The sequence below is a fragment of the Ostrinia nubilalis genome, chromosome 8, assembly GCF_963855985.1.
Source record: "Ostrinia nubilalis chromosome 8, ilOstNubi1.1, whole genome shotgun sequence".
Lineage (NCBI taxonomy): Eukaryota > Metazoa > Arthropoda > Insecta > Lepidoptera > Crambidae > Ostrinia > Ostrinia nubilalis.
In genome coordinates, this window is record NC_087095.1 from 13,645,985 (window position 1) to 13,653,238 (window position 7,254).

General features: G+C 35.3%; 1 long non-coding RNA gene across 1 annotated transcript; it reads left to right on the forward strand.

The window, feature by feature from the left end:
* Positions 1-1,257: 1,257 nt before the first annotated feature.
* LOC135074237 (uncharacterized) lies at positions 1,258-2,431 on the forward strand. The gene is made up of 3 exons (XR_010257781.1): positions 1,258-1,791; positions 1,977-2,115; positions 2,201-2,431. It is a non-coding gene; the product is annotated as an uncharacterized LOC135074237 (long non-coding RNA).
* The last annotated feature ends 4,823 nt before the right edge of the window (positions 2,432-7,254 follow it).

Genomic DNA, 7,254 nt, shown 5'->3' on the forward strand with positions numbered 1-7,254 from the left:
CCAATTTTTAGGGTTCCGTAGCCAAATGGCAAAAAACGGAACCCTTATAGATTCGTCATGTCTGTCCCTCCGTCCGTCCGTCCGTCTGTCCGTCCGTATGTCACAGCCATTTTTTTCCGAAACTATAAGAGCTATACTGTTGAAACTTGGTAAGTAGATGTATTCTGTGAACCGCATTAAGATTTTGATGCAAAAATAAAAAAATAATAATAAATATTGGGGGCTCCCCATACTTAGAACTGAAACTCAAAAAAATTTTTTTCATCAAACACATACGCGTGGGGTATCTATGGATAGATCTTCAAAAATGATATCGAGGTTTCTAAAACATTTTTTTTCTAAACCGAATAGTTTGTGTGACAGACGCTTCCAAAGTGGAAAAAAGTTGCCCCCCCCCCCCCCCCCTCTAACTTCTAAAATAAGAAAATGAAAAATCTAAAAAAACATATGATGTACATTACTATAAAAACTACCAACGAAAATTGTTTTGAACGAGATCTAGTAAGTAGTTTTTTTTTAATACCTCGTAAATCGTAAATCGCTTATTACCGCGTAATCTTTCATACTAATAACTTAAATAAAAAATAATAATTTAAATTTCATAAATCAATGGTACGGAACCCTCGGTGCGCGAGTCCGACTCGCACTTGGCCGGTTTTTCGAATCTACAATCGAATCCGTTCACGGAGCGATGTAGGTAACTCCATACAAAAAACGCTGGAGCTAAGGCCTTCCGACATTACAACTGTCACGTTTTGCCTATTTTGCAGAAGCATGGAAATCTAATCGGGGCGTTTCCAAGTGCCCAGAAAATGGTAGATTCTTGTCACTTATATTAAATTTATTGTACCAATCTGCTGTACTGTAAAATACTGTGAATTTAAGTTGCGAACATTTAACATTCTGATGAAATGCAATTTATATTGCCGGGAATTTTAACGAAAATGTAATTAAAGCATCCAGACTTCCAGAGCCACAGGCAACGAAATTCCAGTTAAATTTCAACTAAAACAACTAGTATGTTCTTCAAAATACATACTCACTTACTGTATGTGCTAGATACAACACTAATATTCCCGTTAACCTCTCTAGCTAAACAAAAGTATGTGTGTGTTAGGAGAGAATTCATCACAATGAAAAGATCGGCGATGGTATCAAACACATTATCGGAATCGAATTATGCGCCTAAAAGCGAGTATTGTCATGTAAACTATATTTGACAATTAATGGTTATTCGAATGGTTAACAAACGATCTGTGCCTCTACCATGAGTTGCCATCGAAAACTTGTATTCGTATACTACAGTCGATAGAGTTTAAACGTGGATCGATGAAGTTTGCATTAAAATCATACCATGAGTTCAATTACCGTATACTTTACTCGCCAGCGATAATTCGATGGTTTTGTGATGTTATGTTGGTGAGCATGTTAACGTATCCAACTTCACACTCTATGAATGGATGAATGAAAGAACGAATGCCGCTCCTTTCTAACTATATAGAAAAGATAGAGTAGGAAATAACAAAAATGTCAAAAATAACACTGCAAAATTTAAGTGTCCTAGAACAGTGCTTAAAGCTGAATTAACATGACGATTTTAAATTTGTATTGTTTATTTCTTGTCATTGCGACTTTGACGCAGCTGTTGTCATGACAACAGATAGCAAAACATGTTTTGTTGAAGGATTATTATTGATGAATAATTTTCCACAAAAAATTGGATTTTAACCACGATAGGAAAATGAGAACCTGCGCCTATCCGTTTAAACCGATTGTAGAATTTATGGAAAGGTAAGTTAAGTAAAAATAAACATACTATGTGGTGGAGGAATTTCGATATTAAACGAATAATTTTGAGCTGGTTTTTTTGGAGCAATACAACCTTTCCAGCATAACTTCCACGTGCCTAGCTAAAATTCAGTAATATGAGTGCTAGATTTATATTTTCTAGATACAATAAAGTTGTTTTTCTATAGATATGGCGATCTGAGTATGCCCACTGAAGGGCCCCAAGAAAGATTCAACAATAGTCAACGGTGGGTGGAAGTAACGGACACGCGAACGTGAAATGCTGATGCCACCGGCGACAGGAAAACTACTGAGAAATTGAGAAAAGTGTGTATAAATACCTACTACTTTATTCATTTTGATTGCTTTTATCTTATTTCGTCATTATTATTTGTAATATTTATTTGTTAAGGTGTGGAGTGACTTTAAACAGCAAGAAGAAGGCAACTCGCATACACAGAGCTGCCAAGGGAACACTGGACTGGTGGCGGTCCAGGTTCTTCCCTGAAGCCAAAGGATTTAGAGCAGAGTGCTTGTAAATAACTACTTGTAAATTAAATCCATAATAAAGACCTAGGGTAACTGGATGGATATACCTACCTTATTATTGTAAAACTTAAGATATTATAATTAATTAAATACATTATATTGTTTTAATCTTTCATGGTCACTAAACATACATGGTAGCAATCTCGTTAGTAATAATAATTAAGTAAATACATATCCTACTAATATCCTACTTAATATTAAAAATGCGAAAGTTTGGATGTCATTATGTCTAGATGTTTGTTACTCTTTCACGCAAAAAGTACTGAACTGATTTTGATGAAACTTTACAGTATTATTGTTTATAACCCAGATTAACATATAGGCTATAATTATGACGATCTGTAACAAACTAAATTTCACGCGGACGAAGCCGCGGGCAAAAGCTAGTTCAAAATAAAATGATTAATTTTTATTGACTATTTATTTCACAAAACCTAATACATAATACACAGACTGATTAAAAAGAAAAGTAAATTTCAACTTATGAAAATACATATTAATTGTCGGATTAGCTTTCTATCATGATCTCGTAAGGCTGCGTTTCCACCAGAGATGTGCGAGGATGCGTAGCGAAGGATTTGTGTTTGTAAAGAACCAATAGAATCGCTTCATTTACCTCGCCTCGGTCAGCACATCTCTAGTAGAAAAGGCTCAGGCAGTACAACACTAATGAGCATTTTCAAATCTCTGCTACACATCCTCGTACGATACATTTTCCTCGCACAGCTTTGGTGGAAACCCGCACACATTTTCACAGCACAGCTAGAGATCTTCGCACGACACAATTCCCTCGCATATCTCTGGGAAACGCTGCATCCTCTCCCTCCCCCAAGGATCTCCACAATGTGCCCGCATCCAGGTTCTTCCCGCGACCTTCACCAGATCGTCGGTCCACCTAGTGGGAGGTCTGCCCACATGCTGATAACATGTTCCATCGTAATAAACTTCTTTCCGACATAATTTAATAAAGAAAACACCTAAAATGACCTAAAACCACAATTTTATTTTGCTTTTCACACGTCAATAAGCCAGTGAGTTACGTTACTGTGACAGCTAAGGTATTTTTCGATGACATCTTTGAAAATTGCAACTCATGGTAAGTTATTTGTATGAAACTTAATAAAAACTTTAGTCGCTATCGTATTCAATTAGATAGGTTTTTTACCTAACGATTTGAGATGAACTCATGGTAGTGTTTTTAGTTTTGCTGTGGTTCAGCTACTAACCGCTAGAGGCGCTGTACAATTTGTCATACATTTTTTTACGCCCTCGATAGCGAGATGCTCGGTAGGTAAACTCATGGTAGAGGCACTGTATTCAAATCACTTAATTAAACCCGGTATGTGTTTTTTTATTTAATTATAATTACAATGAGTAATGGAGGCATAAGGGGTTGACGACATTTAACTCACGTGCTTAACTTTTGAATAATTCATTCTGTATCAGAAAATTATACAAGCCTAAGGCGGCATCGCCAATAACTGTCGAAAGATGTTTCGTCTAAAAATAGATTTTATATAAACTTCGAGGAAAATATGTATAAAATGAGACATGTATGTAATGTTTGTTTAGGCCATGATCTAACATGGTGTTTGTTATAACTACTCTGTATTATGTGGTCGCTCTATCGGTCGCATCTTCATCATCATCATCAGTGTGCTTACCATGAGTTAAAGTTAGTTAAAAAATTCTATGAAGATTTTAGTTCTTGAACGTAGCCGCTAGGGGCGCTGTATAATCTGTCATTCATTTTATGTCATTTTTATACGCAGTCGCTAGCGAGCACACCTAACTTAAACTCATGGTAAGCACACAATTATTTAGTCTCCACTGCGGGAGCAAAAGAGCATAACCCTCTTTGATAAAATTTGTCTGTGGCATAATAACTTACACTTTTATCTTAGTACCGAGATAAAATTCTCGGTCATTTAATTAATATAAAAATATAACGGACACGTCTAAAATGTTTCCATGACACAGTAAAAGTTGATGAGCAAAGTTGTTAACTAATCGTTTATTGAAACAACAAAACGTTTTTAATGATAATTCTCGCCTCAAATTAAATGAAATGGCGTCATATCATAGATTTGTATGTTAATTTACTAAAACTATTCCAATTAGAGAAATACCTACCAATAAAATGTGTGGAAATGTTGCTTTTATTGATATGACTAATGCTAATATTGGACCAGCAAATACCTTCTAATGAGACATTATTTGATAACTTATTTATAACCGATTACAAATTCATTGACCACTTAGTTATTTATACAATAAATTAAATAAATAGACATAACGCGGTAAAAGTATTTTTATCTATCAGCTTTAGCTAAGAAAGGGCTCTTCACCTTCATATAATAATTTTGATCAAAAATATTACAGAAATAGATTACATTATTGTTTGTTAACAAATTGACTCACAATCAGCAAAAGTTTAAGAAATTGCGAAATTAGAGACAGGATTATAAAATGTAGTCAATCTTATCTAAGAAACTTTTATAGTCATGATCTAACGCACAAAACTAACTACTTAACTTCAAGTCTAACGTCAGACTTGAAGTTAAGTAATTCGCTGAAAAACTGATAGAGGTAGCCAGGTATAAGCTCCGAGTAAAGGAAGATTTGGATTTTCTTAATATTGGAAGTTTTCTATCTAGATTGAGCCGTCTCAATTCCACTCCATTTCCTAGACGACGGCGCGTCAAGGTAAACACTGTAGGATCTTATGCAATGGTGATAGGAGCGAATTTGCAACAAAAATGGGTAGTCCGATGTGCTGTCGTCCGTATATTATGGTCCTGAAAGTATGCTTTATAGATATCTACGAACAAAACAAGATTGATTGCTCCGCAAGGTTGAGCCAGTGGCATTCTTATATCACTTCGATTGCTCGACATTTTCCATTCAATTATCCCTCACATGAATTATTGTTTCTTCTAAAAGCTTCAATTTTCTGAAGAATTTGGATTCAAATTCTTAAGTCATTCATGTGAGTCCTTCTAACACTTAGGTACTAAGGACGGTCGTTAACACTACCTATACAAATACTACACTCAAGAGCAAAGAATTCGAGTTTCATAAACATTGGTACATAAAAATAGTATAAAAAAGATAATCCGCATTATTCATAACAATTACGCTATTTAAATTGTCCTCATGATTTTTCAATAGAATACTAAGTAATCCTCATTTTTATTTTGACATTTATTACATTTAAGGCTGATTTTTCAATCGTCAGATATCTTTTAGCTGAAGAATAAACTTGTCATTTTGCCATATTTCCCATACTGAAACTGTCACTGTGCCAAATTTATTCTTCAGTTAAAAGTTATTCGATGATTGAAAAATCAGCCCTTATTATGATACTGCACGAGGATAGCCTGTGTTTAAAATGCATTGCGTATTTTACCGTTATCAGGAAAAAATACCTGATCAAAGTCCACGATAGTGAACCGATTAAATCAAAATTTAGAGGTCGCAGAATACAAAAATACTAGCTGTGCCCGCGACTTCGTCCGCGTGGAATAATGACTTTGGGTAGGCACTTTTAATAATTTAGTCTAATTATTTTACAAATAGCTTTTGCCCGCGACTTCGTCCGTGGAGAAGTCGAAAACGTTCTCATACGATTATTTTTAAATGTTTTAACGTTATTATCTAAATGTTTGAATACTTTTAAAATATAAAAATCAGGTTAAATAAACATGAAAAAATTTTTTTCTTATATTTTATGAATATGCAGCTCGGCCTTTGATCCGGTGAAAGTTACTCGGTGGTATTATTTTTTTACAACGAAATCGAAAACTACACCTACCGCAGTATTATTGGTAAACTTTTTTTTTATATTTTCCTACGGGTGCTAGAATCACCAAGCTTCCAGCATGCCACTGGCCGTGGGAGAAGGAGCTTTTCCTCAAGACTACTCCCACTACCTCAAGGGCCTCCGCCAAAACTCTCGCGCGAAAATGAGTTTATGTATACAGCGCAAGCAGGTGCCCGCGGCATGACTTTCATGCATTACTATGCATTGTTGGGCGAGCGCACGCAGCGGGCACCCACTCCGAGGTTAAGTGGAGGCCCCTAGAGTATGGTAGTCGTTAACATGACGTCATGATTGTAAAAAAATGCACTAATGAGTAATTAATATCAACTTTGAAGCAAATCACCACTAAAATAACTTTCTACCCCTTTTTAACATAGTTAGGGGGTGCATTTCACTGAAATACGAAACACGTCTTCCATTAATTCTGTTATAGAATGCTTATGCAAAATTTTAAGTAGATTGGACGAAGGAATCTCGTTATTTCATACAAACTTTGCCCCTCCTTTTTACCTCCTTAGGGGTAGAATTTTGGAAAATCCTTTCTTATCAGATGCTTACGTCATACAAAGAACACACCGTCCAAGTTTCAGGTCTTTACGATCAGCGGTTTAGGCTGTGCATTGATCCATCAGTAGCGCGCGTAGTACTTGATCATTATTTTGCTGCGATGTGATTTTAAAACTGCGATATCTCCTAAGATATTTATTGAAATCGAATGGTGTAAAGGGCAAGAATGTTTAAAATTAAATACTTGTGGTGAATAATTTATTTATTTGGATAACGATTAATATCATGTTTATAAAAACACCTTCGCAAATAATGCATTATTTTAAAACAGATTTTTTTTGCATAAAAATGGTTACTATGAGCCAACCTTAAAAGATAGACATATGCTACCGCGGACTTTTTTAAAGAACTTTTAAAGGGGAACAATCCTGTCATACATGATTTTTGCGAAACTTTAACCGTTTACGCAGCGTCAGCTCTCAAAAGGAAAAAATTCACTGATTTGAAATATTCTTGATTGGTGCTCCGCTCCTATTAGTCTTAGCGTGATGATAAATAGCCTAAAGCCTTCAGGAACTAACGGGCTA